The sequence below is a fragment of the Strongylocentrotus purpuratus genome, unplaced genomic scaffold (assembly GCF_000002235.5).
Source record: "Strongylocentrotus purpuratus isolate Spur 01 unplaced genomic scaffold, Spur_5.0 spur5_scaffold_19, whole genome shotgun sequence".
Lineage (NCBI taxonomy): Eukaryota > Metazoa > Echinodermata > Echinoidea > Camarodonta > Strongylocentrotidae > Strongylocentrotus > Strongylocentrotus purpuratus.
Genome location: NW_022145604.1, coordinates 28,775,490 through 28,788,376, shown reverse-complemented (window position 1 = coordinate 28,788,376; position 12,887 = coordinate 28,775,490).

The following is a 12,887-nucleotide window of genomic DNA, read 5'->3' as shown; positions in this document are numbered from 1 at the left end:
TAAATGAAGGCACGTGTCGATAACGTTTAAATCTAGTTCAAAAGGCACTATACTTTAAAATCACTTAAAATACACTCCCAAAAGAGGTTACTTTTTGGTGTTCTGTTTATTGGGTACACTCCTGTCTTTCACGAGCAAAATCTCCGTTGTCTTAGCTTAGTTTGTGCCGAACTTCGAATATGTTGTAGCTGAGACAATAATCTATCACACGTGTGCATTTCATTTTTCGATCAGATGCCGGGATTATGCTCATATTTCACTTGCAAAGTAGGATTTCAGAATTCCATTTCCCGTTTACGTGTAATCGCTATGGGAAATGTTTTGGTATATCGGTAACCCACTTGACTTCCATCCTCGAGATCCATGGTTCGAGTCCGGGTGTCTCCAACAATATTTGTCTTCACTTTATTTTTTGACCTTTCACTGTACCATCTCCTTTGAGTATTAAAACACGTAGAATCGCAAATAATGTAATAAACAACCCTATTTTCTTTATTATTACCCTATTTTCACTTAATCCATTACTTTTTGCGTTTAATCCCTATGGGAGATTACTTTTTCTCAAATCTGGATTCTACATTCCTGTGTTTTGAGCAATATCGCCAATATTTCTGCTTAGATTTTGTTGATTTTTGAGTATGTTGTGTTCCCACGAGATTTATGTAGACTATTTAACATTATAATGACGTTATCATAGTAAAAAATTCAATCATAGGTGACATGTCAATTATCATATATAACAATCCTCAATCGGATACCTAAAGGGGGCGCTATACCACTTTCAATCATGGTCATCTGGAAGGCATTGTTCTCAATTGCATCTCTCTCTCTCCTCTCTCTTGCTCTTTTACTTCTCCTCTCATGTTCTGCCCCTCTCCTTTTTTGGTCTGTCTCTGCATCTATCTATCTCTCTTCTCTTTCACCCTCTCCCTCTCTCTCTCTCTCTCTCTCTCTTGCCTTGCGTCCCTCTTATTCTCTTGGTCTGTCTCCCTCTGCTCTACAGTTGAAACTTGACTCATGGATAGACCATAATGGGAGTAGTAAACGAAATATGAAATCGTGAAAATACGTTCTTTATTATGTTACACATGAGCATACGTATCACCTAATTCGTCAAAGTGACGAATTAAAGTCTAGTTAGGTGATACGTATGAAATATACGTATCACCTTTTGATTTCGTCAAGATTTTTATTATTTATTTATTTATCAGGTGGGCTGTATAACGTACAGACCACCTTATAATTTCGTTAGAATTGCCTTTATTTATTATATATTTTTCTTATTTCTAACCACTTTTTTGTGAACAAGATAACTTGGAAATGGCTCAATCAAATGCCTAGAAATTTGGCACACATATGTATAGACATATGTACAAAGCACAATAACGTTTTCAACATTGACCTTCACTGATGACGTCATCTAGGCGCCATTTTGTAAAATTTTACGAAAATCAACTCATGATCATATCTTCATAACCAAAAGGTATTTCTCGTTCATATTTATCATGATCAAGGTCAATATCCGTCCGGTCAATAAAAGGTCAAATAACGCGCGCGTGCGCGTACGTCCGCGCGTCAATGCGCGCGCAAATTTTTGAAATGCTCAAAATCGTCTGAAAATCATTTTGCATACGTTTTAGGCCATTCTAAGCATTTTATAAAAAATCGCGCGTACGAGCATGCGCGCGCGTTTTCGCGCGTAAAACTTTTGCACAACATTGAATTGCCTTTTTTTTTCTTTCATAATATACCACATATATTTACAAACATATTGATACCATGTTTGTCTCTTTATGACTATTAATAACGGAATGATCGACCGTTTAACATAAATCTCCATGCGCGCGAGCTCTTGTAATACATAGCATATATGGGCAAAAACACGCCTATACAAAATCCATTGTAGCTCTTTAGGATGCAAGGTGACCCCAATTTGTTTTCATATTTTAAAAGAGTATGATTCGGAAATATTGTTTCATGTCTCATTTGACCCTCAATTAACTCATGACGTCATCATAATGGCCTCCGAACTCAAAATTCCAATTTGCATATTATGACGTCAGCATATTTATGGAAAATTGATTGTATCTCTGTAAATATTGATCAATTTTCTTCCAAATTTTAATATGTTCTAGCTGAGACAAATTTCTACAAATGCAGTCTGTACTATTCTTCATTTTGACAAAGGTATCATGGCGTATTTTTGCGATTAAAGGAGGCATGTCAATTTTTCACATTTTGCGTGTATTCTCTATGGGACATGACTTTTTCTCAAAACTCGATTCTACATTCCCGTCTTTCGCGGGCAACATCTACGTCATTTTAGCTTCATTTACGCTGAACTTCGAGTATGATGTAGCTGAGACAATTAGCTATCTCAAATGTGCCCTTCATTTTGTCTAAAATGTTAGCTGGACCAGCCCACCTATACTTGTACCAAACAAGTATTACAAATCTAGTTATTATTTATTATTAGGTGATACGTAACGAAGTCAACGTATCACCTTTTGATTTCGTCAAGATTTTTCTTTATTATTGTTTATTTTTATTATTCTTCCTCGAATTTGTTCGCAAGATATCTCAAGACTGAATAAAGCCATTATCATGAAACTTTCAATGATGATAGATCTTAGGCTAACTTAGAACTGTGTGACTTTTCAGACAGTCAAGGTCATCGTGACGTCATCCAGGCGCCATTTTGTGAAAATCAACTTATGATCATATCTTCATAAAGGAAAGCCATTTTTCATTCATATTTATCATGATTAAACTCAATATCCGTCCGGTCAATTTCAAGTCAATAAATGCGCGCAAAAATGCGCGTACGCTTATGTCCGCGCGTTTACGCGCGCGAAAAAATTTAAAATGCTCTAAATCATCCCAAATTTTTTTTGCATACGTTTCACGCCATATGGAGCATTTGATAAAAAAATTACGCACACGCGCATGCGCGCGCGTTTTCGCGCGTACTGGCATTTTGCAACTTAGAATCGCCGATTTTTTTCTGTCATCATATTCGGTACATTTTTCCAAGATAAGTTGTTCACCTTTTATTAACGCAATGAGCGTCCGTCAAAGTTGACAGCACGCGCGGATTTGCGTTATCTTTATCCACAATACATGGGCAAAAACATGCCTATATAAAATTCATTGTAACTCTTTAGAATAGATAGAAACTCCTAATATTTTTTTCATATTTGGATAGATTATGAGTCGGAAATTTGATTTCATGTCTCATTTTATCCTCAATTAACTCATGACGTCATCATAATGGCCTCCAAACTCAAAATTTCAATTTGCATATTATGACGTCAGCATATTTTTGGAAAATGGATTGTATCTCTGTAAATATTGATCAATTTTCTTTTTAATTTTGATATGTTCTAGCTGAGACAATTTTCTACAAATGTAGTATTCACAATTTTTATTTTTGACAAAAGTATCATGGTGTATTTTTGCGATTAAAGGAGGCATGTCAATTTTACGCATTTTGCGTGTATTCTCTATAGGACATGACTTTTTCTCAAAACTGGATTCTACACTCCTGTCTTTCGCGAGCAAAATCTCCGTTGTTTTAGCTTTGTTTTCGCTGAGCTTTGGATATGTTGTAGCTGAGACAATGAGCTATCAAAGTGTGTCTTTTATTTTTCGATTAGATGCCGATATCATGCTCATATTTCACTTGCAAAGTAGGATTTCTGAATTCCATTTCCCGTTTACGTGTAATCGCTATGGGAGATGTTTTGGTATATCGTTAACGCACTTGACTTCCAACCTCGAGATCCCTGGTTCGAGTCCGGGTGTCTCCAACACTTTTTTTTTCTCACTTTTTTTTCCTTTTGACCTTCACTGTACCATCTCCTTTGATTATTTAAACACGTAGATTCGCAAATAATGTCATAAATAAGCCTTTTTACTTTATTATTACCCTATTTTCACTTAATCTATTACTTTTTGCGTGTAATCCCTATTGGAGATGACTTTTTCTCAAATCTGGAGTCTACATTCCTGTCTTTTGCGAGCAATATCGCCGTTATTTCGGCTTGGATTTTGTTGATTTTTTAGTATGTTGTAGCTGAGACTATATGCTATCTAAATCAACCCTCATTTTTTCAATAAGATGTCATGATCGCGCTCATGATCATGATCATGATCATCATGATCATCATTATCATAATGATGATAATCATTTATCAGTTACATTTTCATTTCTTTGAATAAGATAAAAATCGTCAAAAGGTGTTCTTCATGATGTAAATTAGAGTCAAATGTGTAACTGGTTACTGCACAGGGTCGAAGGTCATATATTGTTTCAATCTATCTTCCCTAGATCCATGATGATCAAGGAGACACAATTTAATCTTGACATATGGGAGAAGCATTTTACAAAATAATATATCGTGTAATGCATTATTCGTTAAGTAAACCATTATCATACGTATCCCCTAATTCGTCTAAGTGACGAATTAAAGTCTAGTTTATTATTTATTATTATTCTTCCTCGAATTTGTTCGCAGGATATCTCAAGACTGAATAAAGCCATTATCATGAAACTTGCCATGATGATAGATCTTAGTCTAACGTAGAACTGCGTGACTTTTTAGAGAGTCAAAGTTATCGTGACGTCATCCAGGCGCCATTTTGTGAAAATCAACTTATGATCATATCTTCATAACGGAAAGGAATTTCTCATTTATAATTATCAGGATTAAGATCAATATTTGTCCGGTCAATTTCAGGTCAATAAATGCGCTCAAAACTGCGCGTACGCGTACGTGCGCGCGTTAACGCGCGCGTAAAATTTTAAATTGCTCAAAATCGTTTAAAAAAAATTTTGCATACGTTTTAGGCCATTATAAGCATTTCATAAAAAATCGCGCAAAACACGCATTTTTGCTTGTTTTCGTTTGTCACGGCCGAACGAAAAATAATTCCCTGTATATTTGTTTTGACAGGATATTTCTCATATTTTTCTGAACAATTTGATACCATGTTCATCTCTATGCAAGAAACTTTTTTAACCTCTGAACTAGAAACATCATTTAAATCAGAATGTGGTGATCTCTCTTTCTTCAGCCACGGAACTAACCACTCTAAAGGCGTTGTTACTATAGTCAAGATAAAGAATGATATAGAAATATGTGAAAGTTTTGTCAATTTTGATGGAAGAGCTGTCGCTGTTAGATTTAGATACAGAAAGAAGATATACTTCGTGCTAAATGTATATGCTCCGACTGTAAAATCACAAAAAGAGTTGTTTTACAAAAAGATGTTCAACTGGATAAAATGTATTAAGCACAAAGACGATTTACTTATATTTGGAGGTGATTGGAACGGTGTACAAGATCCTCAGCTTGATACCCGAGGCTGGTCGCAGGTATACAAACCAATTAAGTGGTTACAAAACATTAAAAATAAACTCAAACTGATTGACGTATGGCGGAAAATGAACCCGCAAGGAAAGCAATTTACATGGCGACAACTATCGTTAGGAATCTATTCTAGACTCGATTATTGGCTTATTTCATCGTCACTATACTGTTACGTTCAAACTACCGATATAAGACCTGCCATCAAATGTGATCATTGTGCTGTATCATTAAGATTGAAAACAGATAGCGTTGAAAGGGGGAAAGGTCTTTGGAAGTTTAATAATTCATTGCTATGTGAAATTGATTTTAAGAACAAAATTAAAAACATCATACAAGCTTTAAAGTCTAGCCATAATCGAATGAATGCAAGAACTAAATGGGATATGTGTAAAATAAAAATACGAGAATTTGCCATGAAGTTTTCTAAACAGAGGCTGAAGGAAAAATCCAATCAGTACAAGAAAATGTATAATGAATATACAGAGGTTTGCAGAAAAGTTGACAGTAACCATACTAGAGAAGATATAGACAGAATGCTAGAAATAAAGAAAAAGATTGAAAAATGGCACACACATTTATGTAAAGGTGCATTTATTAGATCTCGAGAACGATGGATGGAAAAGGGTGAAAAGTCAACCAAGTACTTTCTCAATTTAGAAAAAAGAAATGGGAAAAGAAAGGAATTAGATTGTATTACAAACAAAGGGAAAATAATTACTGGAAACGAAAATATTCTTAGAGAAATAACTAAATATTATAGGGAATTGTACTCCAAGCATACATTTAATGATATCTCTGATATGAAAAAGTATTTAGAAACAACAAACTTAACTACTCTTTCTGAAGAAGAAGCTTTATTATGTGAAGGACCGATCACAGAGAAAGAATGTTTTGATGCGTTAAATTCAATGAGAAATAACAAATCTCCAGGCAGTGATGGTCTGACTGCAGAATTTTACAAGTGTTTCTGGGCTGACTTGAAGTGTATGTTGATCGACAGTTTAAATGAAGGATTTGCAAAACAAGAATTGTCTGAAAGCCAGAAGCAAGCTGTTATAACATTACTGCATAAAAAGGGAGACAAGCGTTTAGTAGATAACTGGAGACCGATCTCATTGTTAAACATTGACTACAAGATCCTTGCAAAAACGCTTTGTAAACGTTTGCATAATGTAATGGAAATTTTAGTCTCTCCCGATCAGACGGGATACTTAAAACAACGTTCTGCTGTGCAGAATATTCGTCTTGTCTTAGACGTGATTGATTACTGTAACTATGCAAATTCTCCTGGTATTTTGATTTTCTTAGATTTCAAAAAGGCTTTTGATAACATTTGTCATGATTTCCTATTTTTGTTATTAGATAGATTTAAGTTCAAAGAAACGTTTAAACATTGGGTCAAAACACTCTACAGTAATGCAATAGGCAGAGTTATTAACAACGGCTGGGTCTCTAAGGATTTCAGAATAGATCAAGGTGTAAGACAAGGTTGTCCGTTATCGGCTCTTCTCTTTATACTGGTTGCCGAAGTTATGGCTGTGAGAATAAAGCAAAATACCAACATAAAAGGTATTAGTATTTCGTTAAAAAATCCACCTGTCGTTGAAGAAAATATCAAAATATCTCAATTAGCAGATGACACGGTAATTTTTGTTAACGCTATAGAAGATGGAAACACTGCCATAAAAGAGGTGAAAACATTTGGGGTCTTAGCAGGGCCAAAACTGAATTTAATGAAAACCAATGTCATGTCAACTTCTTTTCAAGAAGAATGCTTAGATAATTTAGAATGGACTAATGAGCCCATTAAATACTTAGGTGTGTACATAACTCAAGGAAAGAAAGAATCGGAAAGTTTAAATTGGAACTTGAAACTGGAGAAAGTAAATTCGTTGCTGAGAGTTTGGAAAATGAGGAACCTGACATACTATGGGAAAATAACAATCATAAAAACGCTTATTGCTTCCCAATTTGTATATATTGCGACATGTTTACCAATTCCACAAAAGTTTGTTGTCAACCTAAACAGATTAATTTATAGCTTTCTTTGGGGATCAAAAAGGGAAAAAATAAAAAGAGGGGTTGTTACTCGTGCTGCAGAGGGGTGGGGTTTAAACATGGTAGATATACAAACCAAATTCCAATCATTGCAATTATCTTGGTTTTCAAAATATATGAAAGGGGGTAAGTCGCAATGGAGAATACTTTTTAGATATTGGATCAGTTTTATTCAAGACATACCATTAATTTTGAAAGTAAACTGCTCAAGCAAAGACATGTTCTCGCTATGTAAGATGTATAAGTTACCAATATTCTATGCTAACTTACTCACATATTGGTGCGAATTAAGATATGTTCATTTCCTGAATGTAAGAGACATATGTAATGAAATTCTGTGGTATAACAGTAACATCAAACATGAACGAAATGTTTTATTTTTTAAAAAATGGAATGTAAATGGAATCTGTAAAGTTAGTGATGTATTTGAAAACGGACAATGGGTGTCATGCAACACTCTCTTCGAACGTTTAGGTACAAGTTCTTTACTAGATAGCTTCAAACTCTCGAAACTAAAAAGGGCTTTTCCAAAATTATGGGTAGAAAAAATAAGAAATAATAATCTTAATCCAATTGCAACAGAAGTTTCTGAAGGAATGTTTGAGATATCGAACTGCGACTTGATTAAATTAAGTCTCATGAAAGCAAAACACTTTTATATTCTTTTGAATGAGTTCAAAAAAGAAAATCCTCCGGTGTCATTGTTTTGGCAGGAAATACTGCAACTACCAAACAATTTTGAGTGGAGGCATGTTTTAGATTTTAAATTAAAAAAGATCAAAGACAACAGAGTAAGACAATTTAATTTCAAACTGCTTCATAAAGTTTTACCCTTCAAAGACAATCTTTACAAGTGGAAAATTACATCCGATATGCTTTGTACATATTGCAATGAATCAGAATCGTTTATACACATTTTGCTAAGATGTCGCCAAGTCGCAGTCTTTTGGCAAAAAATTCATCAGCTGGTAACGAACTTGTTCCAAAAAGATATTGAGTTAGGAGAAAAAATCATACTAATTGGTTTCAACATTGAAGACCCGGAGTTTTTGCTCATGAATGTATTAATTGTTTACGCACAATATGCAATTTATAAGGTGTATATACTTAATCATCTTAGAAGTAAATCCTTCAATAGTCATTCAATTTGGATGACTTTCAAAAGCGATTTTATGTTTTATGTCAATTGGCAATACAGAAACCAAGAACAATTAATAAGTAATATCAAGATGAATCTTTCTTAGTTGAACCTTTAACGCATTTATATTCATGCCTTGATCTTTCCCTTCCACTTTCCTTATGTTTCCCCTATTTTATTATATCAGTTTGTTGATTGTGAATATATATATATATTGTAATTAAACTCTATGTACAATGTTGTTAAAATGATATAAAGTAATAAAGTGCCTCGTATGAGGAAAAGAGAAAAAAAAAAATGTTCATCTCTATATCACTATTAATAAAGGAATGAGCGTCCGTTCAAGAAAAATATCCGTGCGCGCGAGCTCATGTATTACATAGCATATATGGGCAAAAACATGCCTATAAAAAGTGCATCGGGGTGAATAAGGACTGCCATTTTTTTTTCATATTTAGATAGAGTATGAGTCAGAGATATGATTTCATATCTCATTTGGCCATTCAATACATCTTGACGTCATCATAATGGCCTTGGAAGTCAAAATACAAAATTGCATATTATGACGTCATTATATTTATGGAAAATTTAGTGTTTTTCTCCTAATATTGACTGATTTTCTTCCAAATGTCGGTATCTTGTAGTTGAGGCAATTGCCTTCAAGATAAATACACACTACTTTTTATTTTATTGACGTCATCATAGTACAAAATTCAATTAAAGGCCACATTTCAGAATTGTCTTAATTTGAGTGTTATGCCTAAGGAAAGTGAATTTCGTTCACATCATGACTCTTCATGACATTGATCTTTGAGCACTATCTAGCTTATTTGTATTCTATGTTCTCCCAAATTTTAATACGGTGTAGCTAATAAATTATCTACAATATTGTCGTACATCATTTATCATTTCGATGACATCATCATAGTAAAAATTTCAATTAAAGGTGGCATGTCGGAATTTTCTTAGGTTGCGTGTTAGGCGACTTTTTCTGAAATCCTGATTCTACAAATCTCTATCGAATACCTGAAGGGGGCGCTATACCACTCTTAATCATGGTCTTTATCGTATTTATGATCATTATCATGAGATCATCATCGGCACACTTTCATGATAACAAAATAGCACGTATCACCTAATTCGTCAAAGTGACGAATTAAAGTCTAGTTAGGTAATACGTACGTAGACGTATCACCTTTTGATTTCGTCAAGATTTTTCTTTATTATTATTTATTATTATTATTATTTATTTTTATTATTATTCTTCCTCGAATTTGTTCGCAAGATATCTCAAGAATGAATAAAGCTATTATCATGAAACTTGTAATGATGATAGATATTAGTCTAACTTAGAACTGCGTGACTTTTCAAAGACTCAAAATTATCGTGACGTCATCCAGGCGCCATTTTGTGAAAATCAACTAATGATCATATCTTCATAACGGATAGTAATTTTTAATTCATATTTATCATGAATATGATCAATATCCGTCTGGTCAATTTCAGGTCAAAAAATGCGCGCAAAAATGCGCGTACGCTTTTGTCCGCGCGTTTACGCGCGCGAAATTTTTTAAAATGCTCCAAATCATCCCAAATTTTTTTTACATACGTTTCAGGCAATATGGAGCATTTGATAAAAAAATTACGCACACGCCCATGCGCGCGCGTTTTCGCGCGTACTGGCATTTTGCAACATAGAATCGCCGATTTTTTTTCTGTCATCATATTTGGTACATTTTTCCAAGCATTTTGATAATTTGTTCACCTTTTATTAAGGCAATGAGCGTCCGTCAAAGTTGACAGCACGCGCGGATTTGCGTTATCTTTATCCACAATACATTGGCAAAAACATGCCTATATAAAATTAATTGTAACTCTTTATAATAGATAAAAACTCCTAATATTTTTTCATATTTGGATAGATTATGAGTCGGAGATATGATTTCATGTCTCATTTGATCCTCAATTAAATTATGACGTCATCATAATGGCCTCCAAACTCAAAATTTCAATTTGCATATTATGACGTCAGCATATTTTTGGAAAATTGATTGTATCTCTGTAAATATGGATCAATTTTCTTTTTAATTTTAATATGTTCTAGCTGAGACAATTTTCTACAAATGCAGTATTCACAATTTTTATTTTTGACAAAAGTATCATGGTGTATTTTTGCGATTAGAGGAGGCATGTCAATTTTTCACATTTTGCGTGTATTCTCTATGGGACATGACTTTTTCTCAAAACTGGATTCTACACTCCTGTATTTCGCGAGCAAAATCTCCGTTGTTTAAGCTTTATTTTCGCTGAGCTTCGAATATGTTGTAGCTGAGACAATGAGCTATCACAAGTGTGCCCTTTATTTTTCGATTAGATGCCGGGATCATGCTCATATTTCACTTGCAAAGTAGGATTTCAGAATTCCATTTCCCGTTTACGTGTAATCGCTATGGGAGATGTTTTGGTATATCGGTAACGCACTTGACTTCCAACCTCGAGATCCCTGGTTCGAGTCCGGGTGTCTCCAACAATTTTTTGCTTCACTTTTTTTTCCTTTTGACCTTCACTGTACCATCTCCTTTGATTATTTAAACACGTAGAATCGCAAATAATGTCATAAATAACCCTTTTTACTTTATTATTACCCTATTTTCACTTAATCCATTACTTTTTGCGTGTAAACCCTATGGGAGATGACTTTTTCTCAAATCTGGAGTCTACATTCCTGTCTTTTGCGAGCAATATCGCCGTTATTTCTGCTTGGAATTTGTTGATTTTTGAGTATGTTGTAGCTGAGACTATATGCTATCTAAGTCAACCCTCATTTTTTCAAAAAGATGTCATGATCGCGCTCATGATCATGATCATGATCATCATGATCATCATTATCATAATGATGATAATCATTTATCAATTACATTTTCATTTCTTTGAATAAGATAAAATCGTCAAAAGGTGTTCTTCATGATGTAAATTAGAGTCAAATGTGTAACTGGTTACTGCACAGGGTCAAAGGTCATATATTGTTTCAATCTATCTTCCCTAGATCCATGATGATCAAGGAAACACAATTTAATCTTGACATATGAATAGATCATAATGGGAGAAGCATATAAATGGGAGAAGCATTTTACAAAACAATATATCGTGTAATGCATTATTCGTTATGTAAACCATTATCATACGTATCACCTAATTCGTCTAAATGACGAATTAAAGTCTAGTTAGGTGATACGTAACGAAGTCTACGTATCACCTATTGATTTCGTCAAGATTTTCTTTCTTTTTATTATTATTCTTCCTCGAATTTGTTCGCAGGATATCTCAAGACTCAATAAAGCCATTGTTATAAATCTTTCACTGATGATAGATCTTAGTCTAACTTAGACCTGCGTGACTTTTCAAAGACTCAAAGTCATCGTGACGTCATCCAGGCGCCATTTTGTAAAAATCAACTTATGATCATATCTTCATAACGGAAAGTAATTTTACATTCATATTTATCAAGATTAAGATCAATATCCGTCGGGTCAATATGAGGTCAATAAATGCGCGCAAAAATGCGCGTACGCGTAGGCGCGCGCGTTAATGCGCGCGTCAAATTTTAAATTGCTCAAAATCGTCTTAAATTTTTTTTGCATACGTTTCAGGCCATTATAAGCATTTCATAAAAAATCACGCAAAACACGCATTTTTGCACGTTTTCGTTCGTCACGGCCGAACGAAAAATAATTTCTCCGCAAAAGCTTTTGACCGAATATTCCTCATATTTTTCCGGAAAATTTGATACCATGTTTAGCTCTTTATCACTATTAAAAATGGAATGAGCGTCCGTTCAAGATAACCGTCCGTACGCGCGATTTTTGTAATACATTGCATATATGGGCAAAAACATGCCTATAAAAAGTCCATTGGGATGAATAGGGATTGCCAATTTTTTTTCTTCATATTTAGATAGAGTATGAGTCGGAGGTATGATTTCATATCTCATTTGGCCATTAAGTACATGTTAACGGCATCATAATGGCCTTGGAAGTCAAAAATACAAAATTGCATATTATGACGTCATCGTATTTGTGGAAAATGTAGTGTATTTCTCTCAATATTCATCGATTCTCTTTGAAATGTCGATATGTTGTAGATAAGGCAATTTTCTACAAGATCACTTTTCACTAAGTTTCATTTTAATGAGGTCATCATAGTACAAAATTCAATTAAAGGCCACATGTCAGAATTTTCGTCATTTGCGTGTTATGTCTATGGAGGGTGAATTTTGTCCACACTATGAATCTACATGGCATTCATCTATGAGCACTATC